The sequence below is a fragment of the Schistocerca gregaria genome, chromosome X (assembly GCF_023897955.1).
Source record: "Schistocerca gregaria isolate iqSchGreg1 chromosome X, iqSchGreg1.2, whole genome shotgun sequence".
Classification (NCBI taxonomy): domain Eukaryota; kingdom Metazoa; phylum Arthropoda; class Insecta; order Orthoptera; family Acrididae; genus Schistocerca; species Schistocerca gregaria.
Genome location: NC_064931.1, coordinates 433,827,479 through 433,845,858, shown reverse-complemented (window position 1 = coordinate 433,845,858; position 18,380 = coordinate 433,827,479).

Sequence of the window (18,380 nt, the reverse complement as noted above, 5' to 3'; positions counted from 1 at the left end):
CCTTTGACCATGCAGACAGTGTGGTCGCACTATGTGATGATTTTGCTGATCTATTTTCTGAGGGCCTTCATTGTACCACTGACTTTTCAGCGCATATTGTTGTTAGAGACAATTCCATGCCTATTCTTCACTCTAGTAATGCTCCAAACATTTTTGGCATGTATGCATTTGAACTTTACGGCCTTGGAATTCAGGACAATGTAATTTGCATCAACGCCTGTGACCATGCAGACAGTGTGGTCGCACTATGCAATGATTTTGCTGAACTCTTTAATGAGGGCCTTGGTTGTACCAGAGACTTTGCAGCGCATATTGTAGTTAGAGACAATTCCATGCCTATCCTCCACTCTAGTAATACTCCAAACATTTTTGTCATGGATGCATTTGAACTTCCTGGCCTCACAATTCAGGAAAATGTGCTTTGCGTCAACGCCTGTGACCATGCAGACAGTGTGGTCCCACTATGCAATGATTTTGCTGATCTCTTTTCTGAGGGCGCTGGTTGTTTCACAGAGTTTGCAGCGACTATTGCAGTTAGAGACAATTCAATGCACATTCTCCTCTCTAGTAATGCTCCAAACAATTTTGGCATGGATGAATTTGAAAATTCCGGCCTCGCAATTCAGGACAATGTACCTTTCATCGACGCTTTTGACTATGCAGACAGTGTGGTCGCACTTTGCGATGATTTTGATGATCTCTTTTCTGATGGCCTTGGTTGTACCACAGACTTTGTAGCGCATATTATTATAATAAGAGACAATTCCATGCCTATTCACCACTCTAGTAACGCACCATACATTTTTGGCACGAATGCATTTGAACATCCTGGCCTCACAATTCAAGACAGTGTACTTTGCATCAACGCCTGTGACCATGCAGAGAGTGTGGTCGCACTTTACGATGATTATGCTGATCTCTTTTGTGAGTGCCTTGGTTGTACCACAGACTTTGCAGCGCATATTGTAGTTAGAGACAATACCATGCCTATTCTCCACTCTAGTAATGCTCCAAACAATTTTGGCATGGATGCATATGAAATGTATGGCCTCACAATTCAGGACAATGTACTTTGCATTAACGGCTGTGACCATGCAGACAGTGTGGTCGCACAGTGCAATGATTTTGCTGATCTCTTTAATGAGGGCCTTGGATGTACCAGAGACTTTGCAGCGCATATTGTAGTTAGAGACTATTCCATGCATATTCTCCACTCTAGTAATACTCCAAACATTTTTAGCATGGATGCATTTGAACATTCTGGCCTCGCAATTTAGGACAATGTAATTTGCATCGACGCCTTTGACCATGCAGACAGTGTGGTCGGACTTTGCGATGATTTTGATGATCACTTTTCTGATGGCCTTGGTTGTACCACAGACTTTGTAGCGCATATTATAGTAAGTGACAATTCCATGACTATTCTCCACACTAGTAATGTTCCAAACATTTTTAGCATCGATGCATTTGAACTTCCTGGCTTCGCAATTCAGGACAATGTACATTGCATCAACGCCTGTGACTATGCAGACAGTGTGGTCGCACTGTGCAATGATTTTGCTGATCCCTTTTCTGTGGGCCTTGGTTGTACCACTGACTTTGCAGCGCATATTGTAGTTTGAGACAATTCCATGCCTATTCTCCACTCTAGTAACGCTCCAAACATTTTTGGCACGAATGCATTTGAACATCCTGGCCTCACAATTCAAGACAGTGTACTTTGCATCAACGCCTGTGACCATGCAGACAGTGTGGTCGCACTATGCGATGATTATGCTGATCTCTTTTGTGAGTGCCTTGGTTGTACCACAGACTTTGCTGTGCATATTGTAGTTAGTGACAATTCCATGCCTATATTAACCTCTAGTAATTCTGCAAACAATTTTGGCATGGATGCATATGAAATGTATGGCCTCACAATTCAGGACAGTGTACTTTGCATTAACAGCTGCGACCATGCAGACAGTGTGGTCGCACTATGCAATGATTTTGCTGTTCTCTTTTCTGCGGGCCTTGGTTGTACCACAGACTTTGCAGTGCATATTGTAGTTAGAGACAATTCCATGCCTATTCTCCACTCTAGGAATTCTCCAAACATTTTTGGCATGGATGCATTTGAACTTCCTGGCCACACAATTCAGGACAATGTACTTTGCGTCAACGCCTGTGACCATGCAGACAGTGTGGTCGCACTTTGCGATGATTTTGATGATCTCTTTTCTGATGGCCTTGGTTGTACGACAGACTTTGTAGCGCATATTGTAGTTAGAGCCAATTCCATGCTTATTCTCCACTCTAGTAGTGCTGCAAACATTTTTGGCATGGATGCATTTGAACTTTTCGGCCTTGGAATTCAGGACTATGTACTTTGCATCAACGCCTTTGACCATGCAGACAGTGTGGTCGCACTATGTGATGATTTTGCTGATCTATTTTCTGAGGGCCTTCATTGTACCACTGACTTTTCAGAGCATATTGTTGTTAGAGACAATTCCATGCCTATTCTTCACTCTAGTAATGCTCCAAACATTTTTGGCATGTATGCATTTGAACTTTACGGCCTTGGAATTCAGGACAATGTAATTTGCATCAACGCCTGTGACCATGCAGACAGTGTGGTCGCACTATGCAATGATTTTGCTGGACTCTTTACTGAGGGCCTTGGTTGTACCAGAGACTTTGCAGCGCATATTGTAGTTAGAGACAATTCCATGCCTATCCTCCACTCTAGTAATACTCCAAACATTTTTGTCATGGATGCGTTTGAACTTCCTGGCCTCACAATTCAGGAAAATGTACTTTGCGTCAACGCCTGTGACCATGCAGACAGTGTGGTCCCACTATGCAATGATTTTGCTGATCTCTTTTCTGAGGGCGCTGGTTGTTTCACAGAGTTTGCAGCGACTATTGCAGTTAGAGACAATTCAATGCACATTCTCCTCTCTAGTAATGCTCGAAACAATTTTGGCATGGATGAATTTGAAAATTCCGGCCTCGCAATTCAGGACAATGTACTTTGCATCGACGCTTTTGACCATGCAGACAGTGTGGTCGCACTTTGCGATGATTTTGATGATCTCTTTTCTGATGGCCTTGGTTGTACCACAGACTTTGTAGCGCATATTATTATAATAAGAGACAATTCCATGCCTATTCTCCACTCTAGTAATGTTCCAAACATTTTTAGCATCGATGCATTTGAACTTATTGGCTTCGCAATTCAGGACAATGTACATTGCATCAACGCCTGTGACCATGCAGACAGTGTGATCGCACTGTGCAATGATTTTGTAGATCTCTTTTCTGTGGGCCTTGGTTGTACCACAGACTTTGCAGCGCATATTGTAGTTTGAGACAATTCCATGCCTATTCTCCACTCTAGTAACGCTCCAAACATTTTTGGCACGAATGCATTTGAACATCCTGGCCTCACAATTCAAGACAGTGTACTTTGCATCAACGCCTGTGACCATGCAGACAGTGTGGTCGCACTATGCGATGATTATGCTGATCTCTTTTGTGAGTGCCTTGGTTGTACCACAGACTTTGCTGTGCATATTGTAGTTAGTGACAATTCCATGCCTATATTAACCTCTAGTAATTCTGCAAACAATTTTGGCATGGATGCATATGAAATGTATGGCCTCACAATTCAGGACAGTGTACTTTGCATTAACAGCTGCGACCATGCAGACAGTGTGGTCGCACTATGCAATGATTTTGCTGTTCTCTTTTCTGCGGGGCCTTGGTTGTACCACAGACTTTGCAGTGCATATTGTAGTTAGAGACAATTCCATGCCTATTCTCCACTCTAGGAATTCTCCAAACATTTTTGGCATGGATGCATTTGAACTTCCTGGCCTCACAATTCAGGACAATGTACTTTGCGTCAACGCCTGTGACCATGCAGACAGTGTGGTCGCACTTTGCGATGATTTTGATGATCTCTTTTCTGATGGCCTTGGTTGTACGACAGACTTTGTAGCGCATATTGTAGTTAGAGCCAATTCCATGCTTATTCTCCACACTAGTAGTGCTGCAAACATTTTTGGCATGGATGCATTTGAACTTTTCGGCCTTGGAATTCAGGACTATGTACTTTGCATCAACGCCTTTGACCATGCAGACAGTGTGGTCGCACTATGTGATGATTTTGCTGATCTATTTTCTGAGGGCCTTCATTGTACCACTGACTTTTCAGAGCATATTGTTGTTAGAGACAATTCCATGCCTATTCTTCACTCTAGTAATGCTCCAAACATTTTTGGCATGTATGCATTTGAACTTTACGGCCTTGGAATTCAGGACAATGTAATTTGCATCAACGCCTGTGACCATGCAGACAGTGTGGTCGCACTATGCAATGATTTTGCTGGACTCTTTACTGAGGGCCTTGGTTGTACCAGAGACTTTGCAGCGCATATTGTAGTTAGAGACAATTCCATGCCTATCCTCCACTCTAGTAATACTCCAAACATTTTTGTCATGGATGCGTTTGAACTTCCTGGCCTCACAATTCAGGAAAATGTACTTTGCGTCAACGCCTGTGACCATGCAGACAGTGTGGTCCCACTATGCAATGATTTTGCTGATCTCTTTTCTGAGGGCGCTGGTTGTTTCACAGAGTTTGCAGCGACTATTGCAGTTAGAGACAATTCAATGCACATTCTCCTCTCTAGTAATGCTCGAAACAATTTTGGCATGGATGAATTTGAAAATTCCGGCCTCGCAATTCAGGACAATGTACTTTGCATCGACGCTTTTGACCATGCAGACAGTGTGGTCGCACTTTGCGATGATTTTGATGATCTCTTTTCTGATGGCCTTGGTTGTACCACAGACTTTGTAGCGCATATTATTATAATAAGAGACAATTCAATGCCTATTCTCCACTCTAGTAATGTTCCAAACATTTTTAGCATCGATGCATTTGAACTTATTGGCTACGCAATTCAGGACAATGTACATTGCATCAACGCCTGTGACCATGCAGACAGTGTGATCGCACTGTGCAATGATTTTGTAGATCTCTTTTCTGTGGGCCTTGGTTGTACCACAGACTTTGCAGCGCATATTGTAGTTTGAGACAATTCCATGCCTATTCTCCACTCTAGTAATGCTCCAAACATTTTTGGCACGAATGCATTTGAACATCCTGGCCTCACAATTCAAGACAGTGTACTTTGCATCAACGCCTGTGACCATGCAGACAGCGTGGTCGCCCTATGCGATGATTTTGCTGATCTCTTTTCTGAGGGCCTTGGTTGTTTCACAGACTTTGCAGCGCATATTGTAGTTAGAGACAATTCCATACATATTCTACACTCTAGTAATGCTCCAAACAATTTTGGCATGGATGCATTTGAAATTCTTTACTTCGCAGTTCAGGACAATGCACTTTGTATTAACGGCTGTGACCATGCAGACAGTTTGGTCGCACTATGTGATGATTTTGCTTATATCTTTTCTGAGGGCCTTGGTGGTACCACAGAGTTTGCAGCGCATATTGTAGTTAGAGCCAATTCCATGCTTATTCTCCACTCTAGTAATGCACCAAACATTTTTGGCACGGATGCATTTGAACTTTCTGCCCTCGCAATTCAGGACAATGTACTTTGCATCAACGCCTGTGACCATGCAGACAGTGTGGTCGCACTGTGCAATGATTTTGCTGATCCCTTTTCTGTGGGCCTTGGTTGTACCACAGACTTTGCAGCGCATATTGTAGTTTGAGACAGTTCCATGCCTATTCACCACTCTAGTAACGCTCCAAACATTTTTGGCACGAATGCATTTGAACATCCTGGCCTCACAATTCAAGACAGTGTACTTTGCATCAACGCTTGTGACCATGCAGACAGTGTGGTCGCACTATGCGATGATTATGCTGATCTCTTTTGTGAGTGCCTTGGTTGTACCACAGACTTTGCAGCGCATATTGTAGTTAGAGACAATTCCATGCCTATTCTCCACTCTAGTAATGCACCAAACATTTTTGGCATGGATGCATATGAAATGTATGGCCTCACAATTCAGGACAATGTACTTTGCATTAACGGCTGTGACCATGCAGACAGTGTGGTCGCACAGTGCAATGATTTTGCTGATCTCTTTAATGAGGGCCTTGGATGTACCAGAGACTTTGCAGCGCATATTGTAGTTAGAGACTATTCCATGCCTATTCTCCACTCTAGTAATACTCCAAACATTTTTAGCATGGATGCATTTGAACATTCTGGCCTCGCAATTTAGGACAATGTACTTTGCATCGACGCCTTTGACCATGCAGACAGTGTTGTCGCACTTTGCGATGATTTTGATGACCTCTTTTCTGATGGCCTTGGTTGTACCACAGACTTTGTAGCGCATATTATAGTAAGAGACAATTCCATGACTATTCTCCACACTAGTAATGTTCCAAACATTTTTAGCATCGATGCATTTGAACTTCCTGGCTTCGCAATTCAGGACAATGTACATTGCATCAACGCCTGTGACTATGCAGACAGTGTGGTCGCACTGTGCAATGATTTTGCTGATCCCTTTTCTGTGGGCCTAGGTTGTACCACAGACTTTGCAGCGCATATTGTAGTTTGAAACAATTCCATGCCTATTCTCCACTCTAGTAACGCTCCAAACATTTTTGGCACGAATGCATTTGAACATCCTGGCCTCACAATTCAAGACAGTGTACTTTGCATCAACGCCTGTGACCATGCAGATAGTGTGGTCGCACTTTGCGATGATTATGCTGATCTCGTTTGTGAGTGCCTTGGTTGTACCACAGACTTTGCAGCGCATATTCTAGTTAGAGACAATTCCATGCCTATTTTAACCTCTAGTAATTCTCCAAACAATTTTGGCATCGATGCATATGAAATGTATGGCCTCACAATTCAGGACAATGTACTTTGCATTAACAGCTGTGACCATGCAGACAGTGTGGTCGCACTATGCAATGATTTTGCTGTTCTCTTTTCTGCGGGCCTTGGTTGTACCACAGACTTTGCAGTGCATATTGTAGTTAGAGACAATTCCATGCCTATTCTCCACTCTTGTAATACTCCAAACATTTTTAGCATGGATGCATTTGAACATTCTGGCCTCGCAATTCAGGACAATGTACTTTGCAACAACGCCTGTGACCATGCAGACAGTGTGGTCGCACTGTGCAATGATTTTGCTGATCTCTTTAATGAGGGCCTTGGATGTACCAGAGACTTTGCAGCGCATATTGTAGTTAGAGACAATTCCATGCCTATTCTCCACTCTTGTAATACTCCAAACATTTTTAGCATGGATGCATTTGAACATTCTGGCCTTGCAATTCAGGACAATGTACTTTGCAACAACGCCTGTGACCATGCAGACAGCGTGGTCGCACTATGCTGTGATTTTTCTGATCTCTTTTCTGTGGGCCTTGGTTGTACCACAGGCTTTGCAGCGCATATTGTAGTTAGAGACAATTCCATGCCTATTCTCCACTCTAGTAATGCTCGAAACAATTTTGGCATGGATGAATTTGAAAATTCTGGCCTCGCAATTCAGGACAATGTACTTTGCATCGACGCCTTTGACCATGCAGACAGTGTGGTCGCACTGTGCAATGATTTTGCTGATCTCTTTTCTGTGCACCTTGGTTGTACCACAGACTTTGCAGCGCATATTGTAGTTTGAGACAATTCCATGCCTATTCTTCACTCTAGTAACTCTCCAAACATTTTTGGCACAAATGCATTTGAACTTCCTGGCCTCACAATTCAAGACAGTGTACTTTTCATCAACGCCTGTGACCATGCAGACAGTTTGGTCGCACTATGCGATGATTATGCTGATATCTTTTCTGAGTGCCTTGGTTGTACCACAGACCTATCAGCGCATATTGTAGTTAGAGACAATTCCATGCCTATTCTCTACTCTAGTAATGTTCCAAACATTTTTAGCATCGATGCATTTGTACTTCCTGGCTTCGCAATTCAGGACAATGTACATTGCATCAACGCCTGTGACCATGCAGACAGTGTGGTCGCACTGTGCAATGACTTTGCTGATCGCTTTTCTGTGCACCTTGGTTGTACCACAGACTTTGCAGGGCATATTGTAGTTTGAGACACTTCCATGCCTATTCTTCACTCTAGTAACTCTACAAACATTTTTGGCACAAATGCATTTGAACTTCCTGGCCTCACAATTCAAGACAGTGTACTTTTCATCAACGCCTGTGACCATGCAGACAGTTTGGTCGCACTATGCGATGATTATGCTGATATCTTTTCTGAGTGCCTTGGTTGTACCACAGACTTTGCAGCGCATATTGTAGTTAGAGACAATTCCATGCCAATTCTCTACTCTAGTAATGTTCCAAACATTTTTGGCATAGATGCATTTGAACTTCCCGGCCTCGGAATTCAGGACAATTTACTTTGCATCAACGCCTGTGACCATGCAGACAGTGTGGTCGCACTATGCGATGATTTTGATGATCTCTTTTCTGAGGGCCTTGGTTGTACCAAAGACTTTGCAGCGCATATTATAGTTAGAGACAATTCCATGCCTATTCTCCACTCTAGTAATGCTCCAAACATTTTTGGCATGGATGCATTTGATCTTCCTGGCCTCGCAATTCAGGACAATGTACTTTGCATCAACGCCTGTGACCTTGCAGACAGTGTGGTCGCACTATGTGATGATTTTGCTGATCTGTTTTCTGAGGGCCTTGGTTGTTTCACAGACGTTGCAGCGCATATTGTAGTTAGAGACAATTCCATGCCTATTCTCCACTCTAGGAATTCTCCAAACATTTTTGGCATGGATGCATTTGAACTTCCTGGCCTCACAATTCAGGACAATGTACTTTGCGTCAACGCCTGTGACCATGCAGACAGTGTGGTCGCACTTTGCGATGATTTTGATGATCTCTTTTCTGATGGCCTTGGTTGTACGACAGACTTTGTAGCGCATATTGTAGTTAGATCCAATTCCATGCTTATTCTCCACTCTAGTAGTGCTGCAAACATTTTTGGCATGGATGCATTTGAACTTTTCGGCCTTGGAATTCAGGACTATGTACTTTGCATCAACGCCTTTGACCATGCAGACAGTGTGGTCGCACTATGTGATGATTTTGCTGATCTATTTTCTGAGGGCCTTCATTGTACCACTGACTTTTCAGCGCATATTGTTGTTAGAGACAATTCCATGCCTATTCTTCACTCTAGTAATGCTCCAAACATTTTTGGCATGTATGCATTTGAACTTTACGGCCTTGGAATTCAGGACAATGTAATTTGCATCAACGCCTGTGACCATGCAGACAGTGTGGTCGCACTATGCAATGATTTTGCTGGACTCTTTACTGAGGGCCTTGGTTGTACCAGAGACTTTGCAGCGCATATTGTAGTTAGAGACAATTCCATGCCTATCCTCCACTCTAGTAATACTCCAAACATTTTTGTCATGGATGCATTTGAACTTCCTGGCCTCACAATTCAGGAAAATGTACTTTGCGTCAACGCCTGTGACCATGCAGACAGTGTGGTCCCACAATGCAATGATTTTGCTGATCTCTTTTCTGAGGGCGCTGGTTGTTTCACAGAGTTTGCAGCGACTATTGCAGTTAGAGACAATTCAATGCACATTCTCCTCTCTAGTAATGCTCGAAACAATTTTGGCATGGATGAATTTGAAAATTCCGGCCTCGCAATTCAGGACAATGTACTTTGCATCGACGCTTTTGACCATGCAGACAGTGTGGTCGCACTTTGCGATGATTTTGATGATCTCTTTTCTGATGGCCTTGGTTGTACCACAGACTTTGTAGCGCATATTATTATAATAAGAGACAATTCCATGCCTATTCTCCACTCTAGTAATGTTCCAAACATTTTTAGCATCGATGCATTTGAACTTATTGGCTTCGCAATTCAGGACAATGTACATTGCATCAACGCCTGTGACCATGCAGACAGTGTGATCGCACTGTGCAATGATTTTGTAGATCTCTTTTCTGTAGGCCTTGGTTGTACCACAGACTTTGCAGCGCATATTGTAGTTTGAGACAATTCCATGCCTATTCTCCACTCTAGTAATGCTCCAAACATTTTTGGCACGAATGCATTTGAACATCCTGGCCTCACAATTCAAGACAGTGTACTTTGCATCAACGCCTGTGACCATGCAGACAGCGTGGTCGCCCTATGCGATGATTTTGCTGATCTCTTTTCTGAGGGCTTTGGTTTTTTCACAGACTTTGCAGCGCATATTGTAGTTAGAGACAATTCCATACATATTCTACACTCTAGTAATGCTCCAAACAATTTTGGCATGGATGCATTTGAAATTCTTTACTTCGCAGTTCAGGACAATGTACTTTGTATTAACGGCTGTGACCATGCAGACAGTTTGGTCGCACTATGTGATGATTTTGCTGATATCTTTTCTGAGGGCCTTGGTGGTACCACAGAGTTTGCAGCGCATATTGTAGTTAGAGCCAATTCCATGCTTATTCTCCACTCTAGTAATGCACCAAACATTTTTGGCACGGATGCATTTGAACTTTCTGCCCTCGCAATTCAGGACAATGTACTTTGCATCAACGCCTGTGACCATGCAGACAGTGTGGTCGCACTGTGCAATGATTTTGCTGATCCCTTTTCTGTGGGCCTTGGTTGTACCACAGACTTTGCAGCGCATATTGTAGTTTGAGACAGTTCCATGCCTATTCACCACTCTAGTAACGCTCCAAACATTTTTGGCACGAATGCATTTGAACATCCTGGCCTCACAATTCAAGACAGTGTACTTTGCATCAACGCCTGTGACCATGCAGACAGTGTGGTCGCACTATGCGATGATTATGCTGATCTCTTTTGTGAGTGCCTTGGTTGTACCACAGACTTTGCAGCGCATATTGTAGTTAGAGACAATTCCATGCCTATTCTCCACTCTAGTAATGCTCCAAACGTTTTTGGCATGGATGCATATGAAATGTATGGCCTCACAATTCAGGACAATGTACTTTGCATTACCGGCTGTGACCATGCAGACAGTGTGGTCGCACAGTGCAATGATTTTGCTGATCTCTTTAATGAGGGCCTTGGATGTACCAGAGACTTTGCAGCGCATATTGTAGTTAGAGACTATTCCATGCCTATTCTCCACTCTAGTAATACTCCAAACATTTTTAGCATGGATGCATTTGAACATTCTGGCCTCGCAATTTAGGACAATGTACTTTGCATCGACGCCTTTGACCATGCAGACAGTGTGGTCGCACTTTGCGATGATTTTGATGATCTCTTTTCTGATGGCCTTGGTTGTACCACAGACTTTGTAGCGCATATTATAGTAAGAGACAATTCCATGACTATTCACCACTCTAGTAACGCTCCAAACATTTTTGGCACGAATGCATTTGAACATCCTGGCCTCACAATTCAAGACAGTGTACTTTGCATCAACGCCTGTGACCATGCAGACAGTGTGGTCGCACTATGCAATGATTTTGCTGTTCTCTTTTCTGCGGGCCTTGGTTGTACCACAGACTTTGCAGTGCATATTGTAGTTAGAGACAATTCCATGCCTATTCTCCACTCTTGTAATACTCCAAACATTTTTAGCATGGATGCATTTGAACATTCTGGCCTCGCAATTCAGGACAATGTACTTTGCAACAACGCCTGTGACCATGCAGACAGTGTGGTCGCACTGTGCAATGATTTTGCTGATCTCTTTAATGAGGGCCTTGGATGTACCAGAGACTTTGCAGCGCATATTGTAGTTAGAGACAATTCCATGCCTATTCTCCACTCTTGTAATACTCCAAACATTTTTAGCATGGATGCATTTGAACATTCTGGCCTTGCAATTCAGGACAATGTACTTTGCAACAACGCCTGTGACCATGCAGACAGCGTGGTCGCACTATGCTGTGATTTTTCTGATCTCTTTTCTGTGGGCCTTGGTTGTACCACAGGCTTTGCAGCGCATATTGTAGTTAGAGACAATTCCATGCCTATTCTCCACTCTAGTAATGCTCGAAACAATTTTGGCATGGATGAATTTGAAAATTCTGGCCTCGCAATTCAGGACAATGTACTTTGCATCGACGCCTTTGACCATGCAGACAGTGTGGTCGCACTGTGCAATGATTTTGCTGATCTCTTTTCTGTGCACCTTGGTTGTACCACAGACTTTGCAGCGCATATTGTAGTTTGAGACAATTCCATGCCTATTCTTCACTCTAGTAACTCTCCAAACATTTTTGGCACAAATGCATTTGAACTTCCTGGCCTCACAATTCAAGACAGTGTACTTTTCATCAACGCCTGTGACCATGCAGACAGTTTGGTCGCACTATGCGATGATTATGCTGATATCTTTTCTGAGTGCCTTGGTTGTACCACAGACCTATCAGCGCATATTGTAGTTAGAGACAATTCCATGCCTATTCTCTACTCTAGTAATGTTCCAAACATTTTTAGCATCGATGCATTTGTACTTCCTGGCTTCGCAATTCAGGACAATGTACATTGCATCAACGCCTGTGACCATGCAGACAGTGTGGTCGCACTGTGCAATGACTTTGCTGATCGCTTTTCTGTGCACCTTGGTTGTACCACAGACTTTGCAGGGCATATTGTAGTTTGAGACACTTCCATGCCTATTCTTCACTCTAGTAACTCTACAAACATTTTTGGCACAAATGCATTTGAACTTCCTGGCCTCACAATTCAAGACAGTGTACTTTTCATCAACGCCTGTGACCATGCAGACAGTTTGGTCGCACTATGCGATGATTATGCTGATATCTTTTCTGAGTGCCTTGGTTGTACCACAGACTTTGCAGCGCATATTGTAGTTAGAGACAATTCCATGCCAATTCTCTACTCTAGTAATGTTCCAAACATTTTTGGCATAGATGCATTTGAACTTCCCGGCCTCGGAATTCAGGACAATTTACTTTGCATCAACGCCTGTGACCATGCAGACAGTGTGGTCGCACTATGCGATGATTTTCATGATCTCTTTTCTGAGGGCCTTGGTTGTACCAAAGACTTTGCAGCGCATATTATAGTTAGAGACAATTCCATGCCTATTCTCCACTCTAGTAATGCTCCAAACATTTTTGGCATGGATGCATTTGATCTTCCTGGCCTCGCAATTCAGGACAATGTACTTTGCATCAACGCCTGTGACCTTGCAGACAGTGTGGTCGCACTATGTGATGATTTTGCTGATCTGTTTTCTGAGGGCCTTGGTTGTTTCACAGACGTTGCAGCGCATATTGTAGTTAGAGACAATTCCATGCCTATTCTCCACTCTAGGAATTCTCCAAACATTTTTGGCATGGATGCATTTGAACTTCCTGGCCTCACAATTCAGGACAATGTACTTTGCGTCAACGCCTGTGACCATGCAGACAGTGTGGTCGCACTTTGCGATGATTTTGATGATCTCTTTTCTGATGGCCTTGGTTGTACGACAGACTTTGTAGCGCATATTGTAGTTAGATCCAATTCCATGCTTATTCTCCACTCTAGTAGTGCTGCAAACATTTTTGGCATGGATGCATTTGAACTTTTCGGCCTTGGAATTCAGGACTATGTACTTTGCATCAACGCCTTTGACCATGCAGACAGTGTGGTCGCACTATGTGATGATTTTGCTGATCTATTTTCTGAGGGCCTTCATTGTACCACTGACTTTTCAGCGCATATTGTTGTTAGAGACAATTCCATGCCTATTCTTCACTCTAGTAATGCTCCAAACATTTTTGGCATGTATGCATTTGAACTTTACGGCCTTGGAATTCAGGACAATGTAATTTGCATCAACGCCTGTGACCATGCAGACAGTGTGGTCGCACTATGCAATGATTTTGCTGGACTCTTTACTGAGGGCCTTGGTTGTACCAGAGACTTTGCAGCGCATATTGTAGTTAGAGACAATTCCATGCCTATCCTCCACTCTAGTAATACTCCAAACATTTTTGTCATGGATGCATTTGAACTTCCTGGCCTCACAATTCAGGAAAATGTACTTTGCGTCAACGCCTGTGACCATGCAGACAGTGTGGTCCCACAATGCAATGATTTTGCTGATCTCTTTTCTGAGGGCGCTGGTTGTTTCACAGAGTTTGCAGCGACTATTGCAGTTAGAGACAATTCAATGCACATTCTCCTCTCTAGTAATGCTCGAAACAATTTTGGCATGGATGAATTTGAAAATTCCGGCCTCGCAATTCAGGACAATGTACTTTGCATCGACGCTTTTGACCATGCAGACAGTGTGGTCGCACTTTGCGATGATTTTGATGATCTCTTTTCTGATGGCCTTGGTTGTACCACAGACTTTGTAGCGCAGATTATTATAATAAGAGACAATTCCATGCCTATTCTCCACTCTAGTAATGTTCCAAACATTTTTAGCATCGATGCATTTGAACTTATTGGCTTCGCAATTCAGGACAATGTACATTGCATCAACGCCTGTGACCATGCAGACAGTGTGATCGCACTGTGCAATGATTTTGTAGATCTCTTTTCTGTAGGCCTTGGTTGTACCACAGACTTTGCAGCGCATATTGTAGTTTGAGACAATTCCATGCCTATTCTCCACTCTAGTAATGCTCCAAACATTTTTGGCACGAATGCATTTGAACATCCTGGCCTCACAATTCAAGACAGTGTACTTTGCATCAACGCCTGTGACCATGCAGACAGCGTGGTCGCCCTATGCGATGATTTTGCTGATCTCTTTTCTGAGGGCTTTGGTTTTTTCACAGACTTTGCAGCGCATATTGTAGTTAGAGACAATTCCATACATATTCTACACTCTAGTAATGCTCCAAACAATTTTGGCATGGATGCATTTGAAATTCTTTACTTCGCAGTTCAGGACAATGTACTTTGTATTAACGGCTGTGACCATGCAGACAGTTTGGTCGCACTATGTGATGATTTTGCTGATATCTTTTCTGAGGGCCTTGGTGGTACCACAGAGTTTGCAGCGCATATTGTAGTTAGAGCCAATTCCATGCTTATTCTCCACTCTAGTAATGCACCAAACATTTTTGGCACGGATGCATTTGAACTTTCTGCCCTCGCAATTCAGGACAATGTACTTTGCATCAACGCCTGTGACCATGCAGACAGTGTGGTCGCACTGTGCAATGATTTTGCTGATCCCTTTTCTGTGGGCCTTGGTTGTACCACAGACTTTGCAGCGCATATTGTAGTTTGAGACAGTTCCATGCCTATTCACCACTCTAGTAACGCTCCAAACATTTTTGGCACGAATGCATTTGAACATCCTGGCCTCACAATTCAAGACAGTGTACTTTGCATCAACGCCTGTGACCATGCAGACAGTGTGGTCGCACTATGCGATGATTATGCTGATCTCTTTTGTGAGTGCCTTGGTTGTACCACAGACTTTGCAGCGCATATTGTAGTTAGAGACAATGCCATGCCTATTCTCCACTCTAGTAATGCTCCAAACGTTTTTGGCACGGATGCATATGAAATGTATGGCCTCACAATTCAGGACAATGTACTTTGCATTACCGGCTGTGACCATGCAGACAGTGTGGTCGCACAGTGCAATGATTTTGCTGATCTCTTTAATGAGGGCCTTGGATGTACCAGAGACTTTGCAGCGCATATTGTAGTTAGAGACTATTCCATGCCTATTCTCCACTCTAGTAATACTCCAAACATTTTTAGCATGGATGCATTTGAACATTCTGGCCTCGCAATTTAGGACAATGTACTTTGCATCGACGCCTTTGACCATGCAGACAGTGTGGTCGCACTTTGCGATGATTTTGATGATCTCTTTTCTGATGGCCTTGGTTGTACCACAGACTTTGTAGCGCATATTATAGTAAGAGACAATTCCATGACTATTCTCCACACTAGTAATGTTCCAAACATTTTTAGCATCGATGCATTTGAACTTCCTGGCTTCGCAATTCAGGACAATGTACATTGCATCAACGCCTGTGACTATGCAGACAGTGTGGTCGCACTGTGCAATGATTTTGCTGATCCCTTTTCTGTGGGCCTTGGTTGTACCACAGACTTTGCAGCGCATATTGTAGTTTGAAACAATTCCATGCCTATTCTCCACTCTAGTAACGCTCCAAACATTTTTGGCACGAATGCATTTGAACATCCTGGCCTCACAATTCAAGACAGTGTACTTTGCATCAACGCCTGTGACCATGCAGACAGTGTGGTCGCACTATGCGATGATTATGCTGATCTCGTTTGTGAGTGCCTTGGTTGTACCACAGACTTTGCAGCGCATATTGTAGTTAGAGACAATTCCATGCCTATTTTAACATCTAGTAATTCTCCAAACAATTTTGGCATCGATGCATATGAAATGTATGGCCTCACAATTCAGGACAATGTACTTTGCATTAACAGCTGTGACCATGCAGACAGTGTGGTCGCACTATGCAATGATTTTGCTGTTCTCTTTTCTGCGGGCCTTGGTTGTACCACAGACTTTGCAGTGCATATTGTAGTTAGAGACAATTCCATGCCTATTCTCCACCCTTGTAATACTCCAAACATTTTTAGCATGGATGCATTTGAACATTCTGGCCTCGCAATTCAGGACAATGTACTTTGCAACAACGCCTGTGACCATGCAGACAGTGTGGTCGCACTGTGCAATGATTTTGCTGATCTCTTTAATGAGGGCCTTGGATGTACCAGAGACTTTGCAGCGCATATTGTAGTTAGAGACAATTCCATGCCTATTCTCCACTCTAGTAATGCTCGAAACAATTTTGGCATGGATGAATTTGAAAATTCTGGCCTCGCAATTCAGGACAATGTACTTTGCATCGACGCCTTTGACCATGCAGACAGTGTGGTCGCACTTGCGACGGGTCAGGCTCTTATCGCGCAGTTTCCTTTCCCTGAAAGAAAAACCACCTACCTCGTTTCTTAGGTAGTTGCTGCACTCGCCTCTCCTGATAGCAGCTACTGGAAAAATTGCAGAAAAGCAGTGTTGAAGAAACTGCAATTTAATAGCCGCTCACCGGAGGCCGCGATACATGTTTGCTGAAATACAATCTATGAGCAATCTTCCTAAATAAATTGAGTTATTGGAATGGTTGTAATTGTTTACTCAAACGAGAACGCGAAGTTGGTAATTCTATTTAAGCTCTTTATTGTCTTTAAGCCTGATCATCAGCCCGCTAATCTACGTTTGAAGAAAGTTCAGTTCACAATTCTATCCACACTCAAACCCCGCCAGAATTAGCTTTCAAAGTTACGGAATTTACTTAACTGCAACACAGACGATTTTCTAACATACACGTTTGCAGTCGATGTTCAATAATAGTTCGTTTTTTAACGTTAATGCTCGCCATAAGCACTTAGTAAAAGTTTACGAAGTACCGCCACGCTTTTAATTATTAAAGTTACTCGCGTCTTTCGCGGAACGAAAAGTCACAACTCGCTCAAACTCACACTACGCGTTACTGGACTCTTCCAGTCTCAAATCGCACAGTACCGAACCGATGAAGCCGTTTTATGACTTCATTTTACACATTATTCGCGAGGACACATCAAGCATGTCTCTTCTCGATCACAGTTCCTTCGCGACTCCTCATCCACTCGCGACTCACTCTCCTAGTCTGCTAACCGTCCTCGCATCTCATTGGCTCACACATCACACAGCCAATCAGAATTAACTCTTTGGGTGCGCCTCGCGCCAAAATCTAGCACGCACCAGTCATGACTTCTGAATCATTTACGTCATGATTTCTTGTTACACAAAATTTACTGTATAATTTAACAAACCGAAAGGAAAACTAGACTTTACTTTATTTCCAGAAATTATTTAAATACTCGCGAACGTTCTGGCTGCTTGTACAATACCATACACTCTTGGACATCCGACATTCACTAAGATGGGGAACCACTGGCGACTCTGTTCCCACGGTTACATCGTCTGAACACTTGCGAGTTCCAACCTAGATTTTATACACTTGCAAAGAATGGCGAATGTCCCTCTTTCATTCACTCAGGCACACTCATTCACTCTCACCTACTCATATAAAATAACTGTTCACAAAAATTCAAAACATTTATGGTTTTAACAAAGTTATAGGTGAATTTCTAAAAGTAAATTTCTCAAAATAAATACAAAAGCACGGAAGGTGATTTTGTTTCATAGTTGGATGGTCACTGAAGGTGATCTATACATAATGGTATTTATTTAGACTCGAAAATTGTAGAAATTTGCGTTTTCTGTAAGATTTTTCTAATTTCCAAAATATGCTGGTTTCAAAGCTCAAATTTGGATGACTTATTTTTATTCATAACAGAAACTAGTATATTAACTTTTAATTTCCTCAG